We start from the raw sequence: 20256 nt of genomic DNA, 5'->3' as shown, positions 1-20256 counted from the left end.
AGGAAAAATGAAAAAAGAAACCCAACATAGTCTCTTGTATTTATTCCTTCATTGCTATTCCTGATGCCCTTCTTTTCTTCCTTCAGATCGAAGAGTCTGTCTCAAATTATTTTTCTTCAACTTGAACATCATTCTTTTGCATTCCTGGAACTACACAGCTACTGGGGACAGATTTGTATTTGTTTACCTAAAAATGACTTGTATTTCATTCACATTTGCTTTGAATAATATTTTTGCTGGGCAGTTTCTTTTTTTTCATCTCTTTAGATTTTAGTTTATTGTCTTTTTGGTTCTTACAAAAAGTCAGCTTTCATTTGTATTATTCTTTTTATGTAATGTGTCTTTTATTCTCCAGTAGCTTTTAAGAATTTTTCCTGTCTCTTCAAATTTTGCATTTCAGCAGTTTTGCTGTGGTATGTCTAGATGTGGTCTTCTTTGTATTTGTCTTGCTTGGCATTTGTTGAGTTTTTAAATTCTGTAAGTTGATGTTTTTCATTATGTCTGATCAATTTTTGGTCCTATGTCTTGAAATACTTTTATGGTCAATTCCTGTTATCATATTTTAGGACTCTCATTAAAGATATGTAAGTCATTTCATGTATCATACTTTCTAACATTTTCCTATGCCCTGGCCTTTTTTGTGTATTTTTTCTCCAGGTTTTTTAAAAAGGGGAATTTCTATCTACATAGCCAGAGTCTTTATTCTGCCATACCTATTCTTCTCTTAATTCTATTCAGGAGCTTCTTCATTGCAGTTACTAGACATTTGAGATTTAGGGCTTCCATTTTGTTTTATTATAATTTTCATTTTCTGGTGCTTGCTTCAGCAGTACATATACTACAGTTTTAGTTTTCATTTTCTGCTGAGATTCTGAATCTGTTTACAAATTAAGCCTTTATTTTCCTTTAATTCTTTGACCTTATTTACAACAGCTACATTACAGTTACTGGTAAATCCAACATGGGTATTTTGGTATTGGTTCCTAATGTTTGTTTGTATCTTTCACCAGGGGTCACTTGTTATTTTTATCTCCCTAAGTTTACTGGCTACAGTAGACTATGCATTATAGGCATTCTGGTCATCTTTCTCTGAAAACAGTGTTGATTTTTTTTTTCTAGCACATGGCACAGTCACTGGTCAATTCCCTGAAATTTGTGAAGGTTTGGCTTTAAGGTGAGGTAGGGCTGGTCTGTGGAAAGCACAAGGGCATCCCCAAGCTCACTGGACTTAAAACTCAACCTCTCACTTTCTCTCTCTGGCATATGGGTCAAGCTTTTGTTTGTGGCATTGGAAGAGGCTAGAGGAAGCCTTATTTGGGGTTCAGTCCTTAATGTTAAAACAAAGTGTAGCTTGTATCTGATTTTATGCATCTCAGATAAATTCCAGTGGCACTAGCAAGCTATTAAGAAGGTCTTTTTACTATTATTTCTTTGGTATGGTTGGGGTGGAGGGTTTTCAAGATCACCCCACAGTGCTTGGTATCTAACATTTTCTTTCATTTTTGACCTCCTAACGGTTTCTCTCTAGTTATCCAGGAGCAGTTTTTCACTGTGCTTGAAGAACTCAAATTTCATGGACTTCTAGGACTCTCTTCTGCATGATTTTTCTCTCTAGTCCTTTGCTTTACAAATTCCAGAAGGCTCCACTCTCTAATTGCCATGTTTTGCCCAGATACCTAGTTTCTGTGCTGCAATTGGGAACTATCCCAGGCAGAGAGTACAAAATTATCTCTTGAGTTTCCCTCTCTCAGGGATTATAGCGTTGTGCTATAATGTTGGAGCATAACTGCACCATATACTTCATTCAGTCAAATGGTCTTTTGCCAGAGTCTGGTGTCAATTACTTCATAATACAGAAGTTACCCAATAGCTGTAGTTTCCCTTACCCGAGGTCAACTTTGTTCCAAAAATATTAAATGGGAAATTCTAGAAGTCAAACAACTCCTGAGTTTTAACTCTTGAGCCTCCTGAGCAGTGTGATACAATGTTATGCTACCCTGCTGTACACACATCCTACCCCTTCAGTAGTGTTGCTGGCATCTCAGTTGTCAGGTTGGCTGTCAAGGGACTGCCATGCTTCTGTCCAAGTAACGCTGAGACAGTCCCCTAACACTACATCATGATGCCTCTGTCATAACCCTCAATCTCATCACACAGGCACTGTATCATTCTACACCACCACAAGATGAAGGGTACTGACCTGATAGTAAGACATTGAGAGAGAGAAAGAGAAATAGGCCACATTTACATAACTTCTATTACAGTATATTGTTATAACTGCTCTACTGTTGTTCACTGCCTCCTTGCCTCCTTTATGAGTTAAGTGTTATCATGGCTATGTATATACAGGAAAAAACAGTAAGTAGACTGTTTGGTATCATCTGTAGTTTCAGGCATCCACTGGGCATCTTGGGCCAGCTCCTCTATGCTTAGGTAGAAACTACTACAGTTGGACGTGAAAGTTCAAGTATTTTATACTGCTAATTAAAGTACATCATTTAACACATCTCTTTCCAGTCCTCTTGTTACATAAGATGTCTGTAGCATAGGCTAAGCCCTTCTTTCTCACTAAATTTGTAGAATTTCCATATATAAACTAGATGACCGCATGCTCTAGTTTATTTGGGCTGCTTTACTTTGTCCGGGCTAAACTGTGGTTCCTGTCATATCTAACTGTGTTTATGGCTAGCCACCTTATCTGCCTATTCATCCTTGCTTGGGGACAGCCAGCCCATATTAGTAGCTTACAGCAAGCTCAGTTGCCATTCATACCTATGAAGCCGGGGGATATGAGACTCCTGCAGGTTGATTTGAGAGCAAAAGTTTGATATAAAAATGGTGTGCTAAGGAGTATATAAAATGCAGTTGAAATGGCACACCTGGTTTTGGAGTATTAAGTATACTAAAAGAGTCTAGAAAAACATTGTTATATAAAGCAAGATACAGATATAAGATGGTGTATACTACACACTTTGAGAGTTTCTCCTTGATAAAGCAAGAGATTCAAAAATTATTACAGTTGCAGTGATCCCCTTTGAGCTGTATCCCTAGATGGGTCTAGGGAAATGTATTTGCTTCTTTCTGCTACTAGTGCCCTGTGCTCTTTTGGTCAGAAAAAAAAAAAAAGACAAGCAAGACAAGACAAAATGAGATTAAAAGAAAAAGAAGAAAGGAGAGGAAAGGACAAGAAATAACACAGGTCACCTTAGGAAATGTCTCAAATCTCATCCAGCCCTTAAAGATGATCTCTGTCTTTCTTCTCTCTGCCTGTCATCTCTTGTAGGGTTTTTAGCACTCAGTGCTCAACCAGCGCTCACTCATAACTTTTCTGGTAAGAACTACATATCAGGCACTTTTTGTATTTTCAACAATAAAAAATGCAGTCTTCTCCTTTTACTTCCAAACAGAGTGAAGACGACAAATGTTATCGCATTCAATACACAGAGCAACGTTATGAAAGAGTTATTATTATTAGCACTGTAGCTTTTTAAACTCCAAAGTTCTAGACACTGTTTGGGGGACCAGTGCTTCAGAGATAACCAATATTTATCACTGTAATTGAGAAAGTAAGAATCTAGCAAAAGCAAAACAAAATCCCAAAACCCACTTATTACCTACTTTAAACCTAAAATATTTTATATTTCACTAATATTCTGGTCCTCTGGTTAATCAGAAGTTGGAAACAGTGTAGTGGATGAGAGAGTGGAATGAGTTTTCCCATTAACAGTGCCAGCCAGCAGCCACATGACAGAGCGCGCCTCCCTAATGAACCCAGGAGCAAACTTCCCGAGAGTCTGGGGCTATAAACAGGAGAGGGAACACTGTAATATTTTTTAAGAGAAAAGAGAATTTGAGGAACACTGTATCCATATTTCATGTAGCAAAATTTTTCTTTTCCTCATTTACATGAGCTACATATTGTGCAGGCAGTCAATGAAAAAATGAGGAGACCAGAATTTATTTTTGTAAGAAAAAAAAAAACCCCAAGTTGTTGTTCAATATACCATTTAAGTGTTCAGGAAATAATTCAACTCCTAACTGGTTCTTGTATTCTGAATTCGGACATCATTGTCTAAGATTTTACAAGACATAATGATAGCATTAAAATGACAAAATAAGGAAAATTTCCTGATAAGTTCCTTGAATTAGAATTAATACTATAAATGGTTTATTCAAAGTTCTAATGAGTACTAAATAATTGCTTACATACCATAACCTATGGATAACTCATTTTCAAAGGATCTATTAATGACCCTACATGCATAATAAATAACTTTATGAGCTTTTTTTATGAACTGAGAGGCGAATTATAAGGGTTATTAAGAGGATATTGCTTATATTTAGACAGATGGGATCTGCATTCTAATTTTGCTTATGACTAGCTTCTCAAATAGAAAAGTGACTAAATATTTCTGATCCTCCAATTCATTATCTGAAGACAGCATCTTCTTTTATTTGTTTTTCTCTTTAAAGGAGACAATGGTTCCCGACCCACACTATTCAAATGCAGAGATCATTTATATTATTAGATGAAATATTATTTATGAACACAAGTGTTCTGGACGTGTCAGGAGTTTTTATCATGAGGTAAAATTTCTTCGGAAAGCATTCATCTCTGAGGTAGTCCTCAGTAGGTACTATACTTCATTGCTTAGAATTAATTGCTGCCTTGCATGGAATCAAACTCAGATAAGCATATACTTATAAAAGCTGAAAATGGCCCACCATGCCACATGATCTTGGCCAGAAGCAAAGAATTTTGGGGTGCAAATTTCCCTTTTTTTTCCATGCCAGGGAATGAACCCAAAGCATAAATTCTCAGCCTCCTTTTCGCATATGTCTTTTATCTTGAGAGAGGGTCTCACCAAGTGGCCAAATTGCCCAGATCGAGTTCAAGCTTGTGATCCCCGTGCCTCAGTCTCCCTGAGAAAGCTGACTGGAAAAGTAGTTGTATCCTGTATCTCCGAAGCCTCCATGCCAACTTCAGTGTCTCTTTTGAGTGAATGATGATGAAATGTCTTACCATCTCAGGGATCTAAAATGATAGTGCATTACTTATGACTCCTCTCTCTCCTTAAGATCAAGTGGTGGGAGATAGCTCTGGCTTTTGTCTACATGTCCTCCAAAAGCCTCATGAAGTCTTAGATGAGGGTTTTTCAGAGGTGGCTGAATCTAGAGTGTGTGACAGAGTCATGGTACAACGCTAGGTTTAAGGGCACTAGGATTAAGGGTGTGAGTGCTACCCACCCATATTAGTCTGGATAAAAGGGGCACAAAGGCTGTTAAATTCCTTTGTTGCTTCTGCTACCATGTGGGCGCCATGAATTATTTCTCTTCTGCAAGGGCCCTCAGCCATGTGTCATTCTGCCTTGGAGCCAGCGGATCATGGACTGAATACTCTACAAACTGCAAGCAAATAAACCTTTCCTTCTTTCACTTTGAGTGTTGGGTATTTTGTCTCAGCAATGAGAAAAGTACCTGACAAAGATGGATATTCAGTGAATGTTCTGGAAAGAAAGCGATGGCATCGTCACGCTGGGTTGGGGAGGAAAGCCTATGAAGTGGAGCTTTGGGAGAATGAGGGCAAAGTTGCAGGGCAGTAACAAATGATGGGATAGCGCTGTGGCCAAGGAGGGCTCTCTAGATTGTAGTTAGGACAGGGTCAGCCTGCAGAGCCCCAGGAGGGAGAGGACCAGGGGAAAGAGCAGTACCTTCTGATCTCTCCCGCTGCCTGGATCCCACGAGAAGCCAGAGGGCAAGGGTTCCTGTCAATGCTGTGCAGAAAGGCCAGCCTCCCAGGCATGCAGCTTGGAAGAGAGGGGCATGGAGTAGATATGCAGGGGCCAATGCAACATATGGCTCAAGAAAGGAGACAGAGCACACGGCATTTCTCACGCTGATACTGCACATGAAATAAGCCTTTATTTAAAAAATTCTAACATCTAATATTTAATTTGATCTGTGAGTGAAATTGAGGGGCTAAAGTTAGAAGTCAGAATGAGTGGTAATTTTTCCTTTCTAAGTCAGAATTAATATAAGCTTTCATCATAAAATATGCTGAAATTATTGGACAGTTTAATCAAATAATTAATTAACTTTGATCAACTGAATAAATAATATGCACAGTCCTATTCATGTATGCTGAAACAACTTGCATTTTACCAGCGTACTAGTAATTACTTTCCTAGTTGGCATGAAACGTTTATTTCTTGCAAAAAAGAGAATATACAAAGGAGATAAAAAGACAGACTGGACTTCATCGCTATCCGCAAGGGAGGGAGGTTTAAAGTAAATGCAAAATTACTAGAACTATTAAGCCATAATGGAAAACCAAGTTCACCGAGAAGGAGCCTTTTGGAGTCCAGGCCTTCTGTCTAACAGAAATAAAAATATCTGAGAGTCTTCCTTGAAAGCAATCAGAAACTTTCCCTCACTCTCTCCATCTCATCTACAACCCATATGGACCCTCTTCTAGTGATATGTGGATGCCAGTGACCTTTAACTCTTTTACTTTAGGCTCTCAAACTTGAAGGATCTGACATATGACTTTGAATTTACCTTCTCAGAGCAATGCTACCTCAGTTGAACTTGAGGAATTTATTTCTATGCAGAATTTGTGCATGTATGGTTTTATTCTTAGATCTTTCGGATTTATTTAAAGTTATATCTTCCCACAGAAATAGGTTTGTCCAGATTGGTTGTTTATTTACATATTTATATCTATTTATTTTCATGCTTTTCTCCTGTCATTCTAGTCAATTTATTTCTAGCCTTTTAAATATTTTTTTTAGGTTCTTTTTCACTTTTACTGAGGAATGGGAAGTAGCACTAGAAGAGGGACAACTAACTATGCAGGTAGACTGAATTACTAGAAAAGAAATTCAATATTCTTGGCTGCTTGGCTTAGCTCTTTGTGATTTTTGTTTCACTGAATGGATTTCAAAAGCAGACACAAAGTCTAAGTTAAAATTTTATCCATTTGCTGCCTTTGAAAATCAGAGAGGACAAAGTACTTTCACACAAGAGCGATAAAATTAAGCAGTTTTTCTGGAAAAGTCTGTTACCTTGTCAAGTTTGTCATCTTGTTTCTATAATAGTTCAAGCCAATCTAGGGAAATGCATAGACAAATGACAAAAAAAATTATTTTGCTGGCATAACATAACCCTTAAAAACAAAGTATGTTGGGAAGTTTCGACAAACTCTGGGGTAGAGTTTGAAATAACATCATGTGAAAATACCTTTTGGAAATATTCCTCAAATCACAAAGATTAGTTTTAATTTTGTTGAACAGTAAGCATTAATTTTTTTTCACTTAAAGAGGATCTCTAATTCCTACTATCTGGAGCTTACTGCTTATAATCAATATTAAAAGGATAGGGTTTAGATCTGTGGGTCACAGCATATATGAATGTTGAAGATGAAAAATTTAACTCTGGAGAAATCAAATCTAGTGATTGGAAAATTCTTTGTAAAATACACTTGTAGTTAAGTTCAGGGGCCCTTGTACCACCACTAAAACTCAACTAATGAGCTTGCATAAGAGAGAAGTAAACTTACATTTGATAGTAAATTGAGAAACAATGCCTTCGTTACTTTTCTCGTTTCTGAGAAAAAAATGCCTAACACCCAAAGTTGAGGGAGGAAAGGTTTATTTGGTTCAAAGTTTGCTTGGACATTGCAGAAGAGAACAGTTCATGGTGGGCAGAAGGTAGCCAAACCAACAAAAAAAAAGACGACCACAGCTCTTTCTATTTCTTATATCTTATCCAGACTACTTAGGGTGGGTGCCACTCACTTCCTTAATCCTAGTGTCCTTGATCCTAGAGTTGCATCATGAATCAATCCCAGCGTCACACACTCTCGATCCAGCCACCTCTGAAAAAGCCTGACCTATGACTGTATGAGGCTTGGGGGTGCATCTAGACACGAGCCATAACACACGACTACAATGCTAATTCTCTCCTAATAAAGCTTTTAACTCCAATAATATAAAAAAATGATTCTATCATTCTTTGAAGGCCTTACTTTTCCTAGAATCGGTACCTTGGATCCTATATGCAATGAAGAATGAGAACATAACAGAGTTCTAATCAAAGTTCAATACTGTATGGGGAAGTAAAACAAAATTATAAATCTGTCTCAGGTTGGATGCTTTTTGCTTGCAAGAACCATATTTGATTCTTTTTATTTCAAAGTCCTGCATGTTTTACTGCACATGCAAAGCTTCTGATGATCAAAGGGCATGAGTATACACGTGATTATTGCTTTGTACTCTGTCTAGTTTGTAATATTGTCAGTATTATTTGTTATTCACTTTAATTTTATCTAAGATGGTATTTCTTTTTTGAGGGGAAGGAGATTTTGGACACTAATTCTGGAAGGCCATCATGTATTATTCATTGTTTTTAAGCTGATTGTACTATATATGCTGTCATATAAAACAACCCACCATCATACATACAATAAACCCTTGACTTATGAACTCAATTTGTTCCTGAGGTTTGGCTGTAACTCAAGTTGATCAATTGAAGCCTCAGGCTCCTCTGCACAGCCTTCAAAGTCTCTCTCCTGTATAATTTTAGGCCACACTTTCTTCCAGGCAGATCTCAGTGTCCTGAGAGAGACATTAGCCTGGGATTTCAGTTAAGCACACACGGGAAAAGATGTTATAATGTTCCTTCCAGGACTCTTCAAGGGTTAAATCTGCATCTGAGACCATCTGGAAGCACAAGTGACCAGCTTTGGGTCATAACTCAAGACTTTGTTCATAAAACTAAAATTCCAGTCATAACCCAAGTTGTTTGTATGTCAGGCTGGTTGTAACTCTAGGGTCCACTGTATATATCTACACCTTTGGGATATTTTAAAACTAGTGAACTTATACAACTGTCTTTTTTTCTTACTTAAATTTATTGTTTCCTGTTGAAATATTGGTAAGAATGGGTTTCCAAAGGTTAATACAGATGGCATTAAAATGATGATAATATAGGTAGAAAGCAATTTTTAGATGACTTGATTGGATATAAAACACAAACCACACCCAAAGCACTGACCTTTTTCAAAGATAGAACTCTATTACTCTAATAAATTCCTTTTTTGTCTTTTTTTCATTTGAAACACAAAATTTATTGTGTAATGTTTGCCTTTTGGTTATTTTGGTGTTTAATACTATGAATGGATTCTGTAGAGAGGGGAAAGGGAGAAACTAGCTAAGTTCAAAAACTGAAGTGAGATGAACTTTTTAACCATAGGGGAACAGTGATCCAGAGAGATACAAATGAGATTAGATACTGTTGGCCACCACATTTTCCAAAATATAGCCTGGTGCTAGGAGACTCCACAAAAGATCAGATACGGAATGTGGTTAGGGTAGGAAGGAATGCTGAAAAATGTTCAGTTTCAATTAGCATTTTTTAAAAGATACCATAGACATTTATTCATCCCCCCAAAAAATCCTTCCTTCTCTTACTCCTTCCTCTTTTTCAAGACTGGAGAACACTTTGAGAACTGCAACTGGACTGCAGTGGATAACAGCTAACTGCAGAATATGATGAAAGCTTTACCCTTTGGTGGGCGTCATGGTCAACGGGGATTAGCTAAAAATCCTATGCATTTAGGTAAGGAGAGATGACTTGAACCAATTTTAATGAATTTGCATAGCTTTGCTCTGGATATAACCTCCAACAGCATTATCACTGCTTCTTAAAAGCTTCCCCATGTTTTGGTATGCGTGATATATAGACATAAAACCATATGGTGACTCTAGGCAACTGTCACTGTAGGTTTAGTTAATGGTGCCTCAAACTACATCTGGTCCTGTATTCCCTTACTTAGTTCCCACTCTCAATAAAATAACTCATATCTGTCCTTTCTCACACTAGTTAAAACGAAGGAGACTGCAAACATAAGCTAATGGCTCTCTTGCACTAAAGGAATTGGCCACTGAGGTTTAAATGACTTCTTTAGTAATATTATAGTGGATAAAACTCTAATCTTGAGGTGTTATCATTACTGTTACTTACTTATTTCTCAACATGCATACAATGAACTGAAGAAGGGTGGCTTTCAGGAATAGGTAGTTCTCTGAGTGATGGGCATTCTTGTATCATGAGAATCCTACAGAAATGAAAGATGTGTCTATTTTATTTGAACTTCATCTCAGCCAGTGTCTTAAAAGCATTTAGAGATAACTACATCTTACAGAACTCTAGAGATAAATATGCACATGAATTTTTTTTTAAACCTGTGAGCTTCTTCTATGTACAGCAGACTCGTCCCAGATGATGTGATAGAGGAGCTGTCTGAAATAAAAGCACTGTAAAAAGACCAATTTTTCTTCCACAGTCTTTTTTTCTGAAGGAGAGCAATCTTGCGCCTTTTAAAAAAATATTTGAGATGTGTCCTGTCTCTGAACTTTTGGAACATTCCTTACTCCCACTTCCTAATTCTTACTTTGCTTAGTTGTATGTCTTAGGGAGCTCTAGATGGTTCCCTTTTTTATTTCCCAAATAAAGCCAACTTTGAGAATTGAGTAGTCATTAGGGTTCAATTAGAAAGAAAAGAAAAACAAAACAGAACAGTCTTCCTGTTGCTCTGGTCACCCACACGACACAAAGGGAGTTAAACTCCTTGCTGACTTGTGGCTTATGGTTTTGAGTCTGACTTCCTTTCACCAGAAGTCCTGCCAAACTCTCAGCTTCCACAGACAATCTTTTGTGGGTGGTGACCTCATTGGAATCTGAGAGCAAAGGCTAAAAAATATGCCATAATAATTGCAAACAAACCCTCGCTCTGGAGAAGCAGTGCTTGGTTAACATTCCCGAACTAGCCGGAATGCTTCCTGGGTAGTTTAACCGAATAGTAGGTTTCTTGTCTGAAAGGCAGCGTTTCTTCTAGACAGTCGAAGTGTTTTTTACAATACCATCATTTTCTGAGTTATTGAAAAGGCTTGCACTGTTTTGGTTTGTTTTTCATCTGTATCACCCCTTAGTTACTCATTACTGTGTTGGTCTAGAATCTTCTCCAAAGTTAATTTTCCATTACTCCCTTAAGAAAGTATCATTTTACTTTTGGATGACTACAGTGTGCCTATAGACTTTGCTCTTGTTTCCAGTCTTTCTCAACATTCTCTCTTTCACACCCATCTTCATTTGTATTACTCAGTGCCTTTAACATACCTGACATGTTTTCATATCTGTGGAGAGAAACCAATAAGGAAGAAAAAAGTGGCCTTTGGCATATGACCTCTGTAGCCTTTATTTAAATACCTATCTTATAAACCCTTGGCATTAGCACTAATGCTTCAGTCTTCTTTCCTGAGTTCTTAGATCAGTCATGAGATGCTGTTATTCTGGTAGTTCTTGGCTCCTTTTTTAGAAAGTGACCTCCAACTCTTAGAGTCTGAAAGTCTTTCTAGTATTGCATACTGGTACTCAGAGTTAGCTCCAGGTATTCACCCTATCATGGGGCTGGGGTGTTTGCAAATTCATTTTTTATTTCTATAAAGGGAATAGAACATTAGCCCTCCTCAAACAGAATTTTGGCAATGTGACTGATACAGTTAGAGACCACTGGTCCCTACCATTTGACTCTGATTTTGGTCCAAGTACACTTAGTATCCAGTGTCAGGGTAAGTTGCCAGACCTCTCTCTAACTTGCTATATTTGGTAAACATGGGTGAATTTGGGCTGCTAATATTTTACTTTGTCATTTTGCATGTATGTTCATGAGAAAGAACAGTTATAAATTTCCTTTGGTCTCTATCTATTGTTGATATGAACGCTATGCTGTGTCACAAAATGAGTATGATGTTTTATCCACCTTTATTTCTTTCTGAAATAGTTGGTATAAAACAGCCATTATTGTTTCATGAAAATTTAGTAAAGCTAATTTTAGAAATCATCAGATATGGGACTTTGTTTTATAATTATTTGTTAGCCCAACTCATATATTTTCTTCAATTATCTAAATGGATGACATATTTCACATTAAAATGTTGGGAAAAAATAACCTGGTTTCAATGGTCATTTGAATTTAATAATTAATAAAAATAAAATTTTTTATCAATTTATTTAAGGTGATTACTTTTCTTGCTTCATAAGTAATTACATTTCCCAAATAATTACCAATTTTATGATGTTTTGAAAATTTACTGAAAAAGCAACATTAATTTCCTATTTTAAAAGCATCTATTCTATGCAAATTATATATTTTTTAACTCATGCAAATATATTTTTCTTGCACTTTGACCAATTTTTTGCTATATACATTACTTTAAGGGTGAATTGTTTTACACATTTAAGTTCATGAAAGATTGGTTTATTCAACCACTCTTAGGTCAGGGTTACACTTTCTATTATTTTCCATCCCTATTTTAAAGGAATTTTTGCTTTTTTTACTTCGTTTACCGATGTATCAGTTTTGTACTGATCAATTTTATCTATCTTTTCTCATCAAATTTTTTTGTCTTTTTTCTTTAAGCACCATTTAACTGAATTTTTATGAATTAATAATATAGTTCATATCATGAGGCAAGTAATTTTATCCATTTAAAATGTATTATGATCATTGAGATTTTAATATTTGTTTCATGTTTAATATTATTTTATTTTATTTTTCTCTTGCTCTTTTTAGTGGTTTGTAGACTGGAATTTACCTTCTCCCTTCTTTTTCTTTTTAATACTGAAAGTTATACTTTTTATTTCTATTCTTCAATGGTAATTTTTCATAGTGATGAGAATTAAATCCAGGGCGTTACACATAGTAGGCAAGCATTTTGCCACTGAGCTATGCTCTTAACCCTTACATCTTAAAATATATACTCATTACAATTCTTTCTCAAACTAATGTCAAAGATATTCAAATCTGTATTTTCTCCTAAAATGGAAAAGGAATTCAGTATATTTCACAACCCTCTCAAATGCTATCCTCTTTTCAGTGGGATTCCTTTAAGAACTGTAGTTTTGATTTTTTGAAACAAACTTTTAAAAAGGATATTATTTTTAGATTCAATTGTTAATGTGATTTTTTCATATCTACCTCAAGATAACTCATGTGAATGGCAGGTGCTAGTCCCGTGTGCTCTTCTAACTGGAGAAAACAGGTTAGTGTTCTTGAAATGTCTCTTTAAATCAATTTCACTTTGTTTTTTCCTGGAGGGATGGAATAAGACTCGGCAGGGCTAAGATATCTTCATAAATCCACTCACTCAAAACTCCTGGCTTAGCACAAGGGGTCTAAAACTCATAGACTATAATCTCGATAATCTGCTATGTAGTGACCTTTACACCTTAAACCTTCACTTTAGTCCTTGTTGCAGTGTATTTCTGAGGAAAATAGACATATGTGGAAATTGCTGGGTGGGACTTCTGATTAAACTTCCAGTTTGCTTCTGCTTGTCTGATTTGGGGTTAGCTGGAAAGGGGTGTAAGAAAGTTCTGGGCCCAGCATGTAAGGTTAGGAGAATCGGGAATTTGTGTCTAACATCCTTGAACAAATGAATGATCTTAGTGATCATTTACCAGCAGAATTTTTATGATAGAAAAATAATTATTCCTCTAGGTTTTGAAGCCACTGTTACCAGATTTTCATGACTAGAAATGGGATGGTCTTCCTCACTGACACACAACCTAGGATGGAGATGAGATTTACCATTCTCAAAAGGCTGGCACAGAGCCCCTTCCATGTCCTACTCTGTGCCCTAGGGGGAGAAAGGCCTCCATGATGGGCTTCCCTGTACAGGCTGCTTATTGGCTGGCTTTCTGTTGAGTTTGGCCAATGGGAGAGAGCAGCTAGAGCTGGGAGAGTAGAAGGAGAGATGACTTAGAATGTGTTTTGCACTGCTTCCTGCGGCTTCCTCACCCAGCACCAGCTGCCTCCTTCTCCAACCATAACTCCTAATACAAGGCTCTTCCATCACAAGAGATTTCACTGGGAACTGGTGACCCCTACCCCTACTCCTTTGATGGAAGCTGCTACTGGGCCAGTCTCTTGAAGTCTCGTGAAGTCCTTTTAGCCTTGGTATGTCTTCTCTGAAGTAAGAAACTATTTCACAAAAGTGTATTTGAGCCATGTAGGATAAATTCTCTTTCTGTGGGTCCCTGGCTGCCATTGCTATGTAATTATTAAGCTATGTAATTGAGAAAGCAGATCATCTAAGTCCAAGTGAAGTGTTTTTTCCACTGTACCTCACGATGTTTCAAATCTCTGATAGTAACTGAATAACGAAGCTGTATGTGCCAGGCTGTTTTGTCATAAAAATAAAGAAATAGAGGCATAGTTGTCAATATGAATATACATTTGTTCACTACAGTGATTTAACTTAGCGAACTGTACACTATATAAAATACGTTTATACCATTTATCAGTATACACCTTTTTATGTTATAACTTGTATTCCTTCAGCACCATAAAATTAATATACAGTAGCAAAAAGCAATATGTTATAATTTACATTGTAATGAAGAAAATTCTTAAAACATTATTCTTAATTCCAACATGTGGAAAAGAGTAATGTATGTAAAGCCTTATTTCCTATTATTGTAGTTTTTATTCAAACTAAACAAATTCCCTAACAAGAAGGAATGGTTTTCAATTTTTATCTACAAAATGAAAAATGTAGTTATTAGACAATGTTCTTTTTCCAAGGTTAGAATTCTCTCTTATATTCAGAAAGCATCCACATTAGTCCTCAAAATTGTAAGATCGTAGTGGCACTAAAATAAGAACACTTTCTATAGGAAGTAATATTATGTTTCCATTCTGGATTCCCAAATACTAAATTCAAAGGAGATGCATTCTTAAATACGCAAAGTGCATGTTTAACAATTTAACCATGAATCATGAAAAAAATCATAATTTAATCTTGAACCTGGGGAAACGAGCCATTTTTATCATCTCTTTCATCCTCCTGGTGAAATCAAGGAGATCAAATCTTCTTTTTTAAAGAAGAATACAAAGGTATTCCCTCCATCTCAGAATTGCAGAGAGCTAGTAGACTAGGGCAATGGCAAATAGAAACCAGGGCTTTCAAAGGACAGGAAAGTTTCAAAATTAAAATGCACTGGACTACTTAGACCTGTCAACATTCCACTGGTAAGCTGGAGAAGTTCAAAACATTCTACCTCATTTGCTAGATTTTCCTTCAGTAAGGCCGAGATCAGCCACCTAGCAACATAAGAAAAGATTGGACTCTGACACAGTTAAACTCCTGCTGGCTGAGCAGGAAGAAAAGCTGGGTAGGGGAGAGTGGGATGGCCTGTCACTCCAGTGACACTAGGAAGCCTGGTTTGAGAAACTGAAATTCAGGTGGAGGCACGTCTTTGTGTCAGCTCTCTTAGGAGTTCAGGTCTCCCAGCGCCCCGGGGCTGTCTCCAGCTCCCATTCAATCCAGTGCATTGGATACAGGAACACAGGTCACCTGGCAAAGAATTAAAAGATGCCCCTCTCAGTCACCTGCTCCCATTAAAGCGTGGAGGTGCACATGCTAGGAAAATCAATAAAGTAAAAACTGTGTGGGGTGAAGTGGAAGCATTTTCCCATGCAGCTATTCTACGATGGGAGAAGGAAGTAGCTTTTAAAAACTCAATTCCTACACTATAGAGAGCTATCTGTTGTTCTCTCTTTTAAAGTAAATCCTTTGGCATGAGATACTGACCCAGAAATAACCCACCACTTTTCTTCTTAGAGGTCAGAAATATCTACTTAATAGTCAGGTCATAGCAGAGACCTTTGGAAAATGCAGGGATCACAAAACCCTGTCAGCAATGACCAGTGAAGGAAATTCAGGCCCTGTCATTCCCTGGAGAATGCTGGCCATGGGCGGACAAGTCACACAGGAGGTACAGACACCAGATTGCCACAGCTATGAAAGTGAGAGCTAGCGAGGAAACCTAAAGACAATGTGGCAGCTAAGTCTACAAACACATCGTGAAGCAGCCTGGCTGGGAAAGGGGCAGAGAAGGGAGATTAGGAATCTATCCCTTCCGTCTGACTGTGCTTTTCATTTCCATGACGTACATGATAAAAGCAGAATCCAGCTCTGAGATGGAGCAGGGAGGAGGACTTGGTGGGTTTGGTGAGAGGCATTAGCTTGCATGGCCTTCAGTCACATTCCTGATCTGTCTGGCTTGCCGGGCTCTGGCTGAGGCAGAAAGTGTGTAATGCTTTCTGACAACAGAAGGAAAAAACCGGAGGGACAGACGCAGTCTTCGGGAGGACACTTCTGAAAGAAGCCAGTTGTCTCTGTTTCTTACGGGAAGAGCTATTATTCATTTTTATGCATTGTAACTATGTGTAAAAATCTGATTTTAAAAATGCTTTTCTAAGTGATAGCAAAACTGCGGAAACTAAAATATGGATTTCTTCTTCTCCCCAGGCAGTCAGTTCCGGAGCTCAGGAACTCTGCTCAATTGTTTGCTGCCCACCCTGCCAGGCTCCTTTTGTTTTCACAAACACAGACAATTACATACTTTCGGCCTCCCAGAAATGAGATCTTAATTTGCACGGTATTTTGGCATTTGCATGTTCACCTAATAATAGAGAAACTTTCTATGTCAGGACGTATATCTTCCATTTAAAAATGGAACAGCAAGGGGCCGGGGATTTAGCTCAGTAGTTCCAGTGCCTGCCTTGCAAGCGCAAGGTCCTGAGTTCGATCCCCGGTACCAAAAATAAAAAAAAATGTAACAGCATTCCATTAGACTATAACAAATACCCAAGTTTCTTTTCAATAAGGTAATATTGCATCACAGCAAAATCCAATGTTTATATTTATATTTGTCATTAATATGTTAATAGTACAGATTCCGAGGTGGTATTTGCCACATTCGAGAGTATATATTTTAAATTAAAACTCTGAAGGAACATTACCACTTTGTCTTTCCTAGAAATTATCTCTTCCATGTTGTATAATTTCCTTTAAAAAATGTTATATTCTCACAAGCTGTGTGAAATAAAACCACTGTTTCTATAGGCTCATAAACAGTGATATCACTAAATGTGTTTCGGGCAGGTGTGTGTCATTCTGATAGGTTAAAACCAAGAAGTAAATGGTTCACTTTGCACTTACTTATTAATGTGGTCGAATTATTTTCAGATTGTGCTATTGATATGTGCAAAAATGTATTTCTTTTCCAATATGTTTAGCTCTTCTTTTTTTGCTTTTCCTTTTGGTTAAAACTACTAGAGCAAATAAAATAAACTAAGTGCTAGTAAACTTTTTTCTTCTTTCTAGTGTTAAGAAAAAATACTTTCTTTAAAAAAATGACTTTTAAATTGACAAATAAAACTATATACATTATATATGGAGGCATGTTTTGAGATGTGCACACACTGTCAAATTTCTGAATTCAGGTAATTCGCAGACATTATCTTAAACAGTTACCATTTTTGTGATGAAAATTATTACACTCTTCACATTTTTCACGAATATAATATATTGTTAACTATAGCCATGTTTTCAGGTTTTTAATAAAAAAATATATTCAAATTTTTTGGAGGTTGGAATCATATCTTTGACATACAATTCTATGTTAATGAATTGATTCAACTTTTATGACAGTTTTGGTAATATTTGTTTTCATATAAATTTGTATCTTCCATGTGTTGGATTTGAAAAAAACTACCATACCTACATACCCTCTCAAACTGACACAAAATATATTTAAAAGCTAGCCTCTTTAAATTACTTTTGAGAAACTTTGGAATGATTTTCATTTGCAATGCTGAAGTGTTTTTAGGAGTTTATTTTTTTCATCCTTAGCACTTGAGAACTGTGTTTGAAAAAAATAACAACAGAGGGCATGATCTTACATTTTGATAATTTGTTCTGTATTCTACCTTGTAAAGAATGATTGCTTGTTGCTATGGAGATAATTAAGATGTTATATAAGCAATTGGCAAGTAGATTACTAGTGCCTTCCATGGAGACAAAATTCTTAAAATGTTCTTAGCTAAGAAAGGAAATTATGAATTATACATTTCAAAAACAGAATCTTTTTTCAATTCATAACTCCATCATGGCAGCGAATGTTAGTTTCTTTGCAAGTGTCCTTTTCCCCTCTTCCTTAGTAAGAAGTAATGCCATACTTTTCAAAGTCATGGAGTTAGTAATTGGTGCAGCTCATATCCAAATTTAAATTGGTCCATTTTTAGAGTCTTATCGCTGTCCTATTGTACACTGAATAAAAGATATGATTCGCAAGGCTGTGAGTTCAGGGAAAATTCTAGAGAAGAGACTTTATGTCATTTGAGACATAAGGAATCAATCTGAAATTTTTCAAGTTGTTAAGGTGGGAAATTGTAAAATGGGCAAGAGGGACAACATGAAAGCTTATAGGAATAAAAGCTCATAGTGCATTCAAGAATTGCAAACTGCTGAATGTAAATAAAGCTTAGCTGTTTATGTTTTTTAAGTCATTTGCCTCAAATCTGCACTCAGAATTATGCAACCTTAGAGTCATAAACTACCTAGTCAAATTCCAAAGAGGCAACATCTCACAAGAATCAAGTGTCAATTGTACCCAAGAGATCCAGGTGTGAATCAGGTTGGAAACTGGATTCTTCCACTTTCTTGCTCTTTGTATCTGGGAAAATTTCTTAATTTCACCAAGTCTCGCATTTTTAACTGTCAAACCAGACCTATTATCATCTGCCCTATAGGGGGGGGTCTGTTAAAGCCACAGGTGTATCAAATACTTAAGTCAAGCATCAGCCTGACATGTAATTACTGTCAACAGCAGTCCTTAGGTTATTATTTGCAACATTTGTGTCAAATGAAAGAAAAGCTACAGAATAGTTCCAATGACCGTAAGTACATTTCTTCATTTTAGCTCTTTCTAGAAAAAGTTTGGTATACTTGGCCCAAGAGACAATCTTCCCAGCTCCACATTTCTACTGCAGTCTTTTATATCGATGTATCATAATCTATTCTACCACTTTTCTATATGTGGGTATTGACTTTGTGCTATGGTTTGTATCTAAATGTTCCCTCGAACTTCATGTGGTCATAGGTAGGGCTTTTTGGAGCTAGCTGAATCTATGGCCTGTGACACTGAGAGTAAAGGAGTATGGCACTAAATTAGTCCCCTGATGGGAATTAGCATAGTTCTTGGTGTGGATAATGGAAGTCCCACCCTGGGTGTGGGTGGAACCAATCAATAGGCTTACAGGCTAGATGGACTGTAAAGAGAGGCAGGCTTGCTGCTCATTGTTGCTTGCTTTGCTGTCTTCTGCCTGCCATGAACTCTTTCCCCTCTCTGATGCCCCTCTGCCATGCCACCCTGACTTGGAGCCAGCCGAATACTGACTGAAACCTCTACAAATTGTGAGCCACAATAAACCTGTCCTCCTTTAACTGTGGGTGTCAGGTATTTTGGTCTCAGCAACATGAAAAGTAACTAAGTCACTTTGTTTCCAATATTTTGAAATTATAAAAATGCTACAGCAAGTTACCCAGGGGAAGTGCATTCTGATAGTTGTAGAACTGCAGCAACAGAAAAATTCTAGAAGTGGAATTGTTAGGTCAAAAAATAAATTAAAATGTAGTTTTGATAGTGATTGCCATATTCACCTCTGTAAGAGTTGTACTAGTTTGCACTTCCAGTACCATGTTGTTTGTACAAAAGCTGTGAAATGGCATCTTAGTATGGTTTTCACTTGCATTTCCCTTAAGAAAAAAGTCAAATCTTTTTTTCATGTTTAACTATTGTGATGATTAATGTTATGTGTTAATAGGGATAAAGAATGCCCAGATACATTGGCTAAAATCTATTTTCTGTCTGTGCCTATAAGAATGCTTCCAGAAGAGGCAAAAAATCAGTAGACTCAGTTAAAAAGATCCATCCTCACCAGTGTGGGTGGGTATCATGCAATCCATTGATGGACCAAAGGAATGAAACGGTAGAAGAAAAAAGAATTCACTTTTGTAATGCAATATCTATCTTGTCTTGTTCTTGTACGTCAGGGTTCTTGGTTCTCTGGGTTTCAAACTCTTGAATTTATACTAGTGGCCCTTAGTGCTCAGATTTTTGGCCTTGAACTTGGAGTAACATCACTGGTTCCCCAACTTTCAAATTCAGGTTGAATTATACCACTCTCTCTTTTCCAGCTTATAGATTGTATATTGTAGGGCTCTCAGTCTCCATAATTATAAGAGCCAATTCCCACATTACATATCTCTCTCTCCATATATATCCTATTGCTTCCGTTTCTCTGGAGAATCCTAACATAAGCATCATTTTATAAATTTTTAAGTA

The 20256-nt window shown here is 36.9% G+C and overlaps 1 protein-coding gene across 8 annotated transcripts in view; it reads right to left on the bottom strand.

Moving 5' to 3' along the window:
- Nucleotides 1-20256, bottom strand: part of Malrd1 (MAM and LDL receptor class A domain containing 1) — a 725534-nt gene that overhangs the window by 67215 nt on the left and 638063 nt on the right. The window contains exon 37 of one of the 8 annotated variants that reach the window (XR_015449658.1): nucleotides 10024-10117. The exons of the other annotated variants lie outside the window; for them this stretch is intronic. The gene's annotated coding sequence lies outside the window, so the exon portion shown is untranslated. The remainder of the gene's footprint in view (nucleotides 1-10023; nucleotides 10118-20256) is intronic. 8 annotated transcript variants of the gene reach the window in all.

The sequence above is a fragment of the Heterocephalus glaber genome, unplaced genomic scaffold (assembly GCF_053883595.1).
Source record: "Heterocephalus glaber isolate CG9 unplaced genomic scaffold, H.glaber_assembly_v1.0 deba00000768, whole genome shotgun sequence".
Lineage (NCBI taxonomy): Eukaryota > Metazoa > Chordata > Mammalia > Rodentia > Bathyergidae > Heterocephalus > Heterocephalus glaber.
Note: the sequence above shows the minus strand (reverse complement) of the source record. Positions and strands in the feature narration are given on the sequence as shown.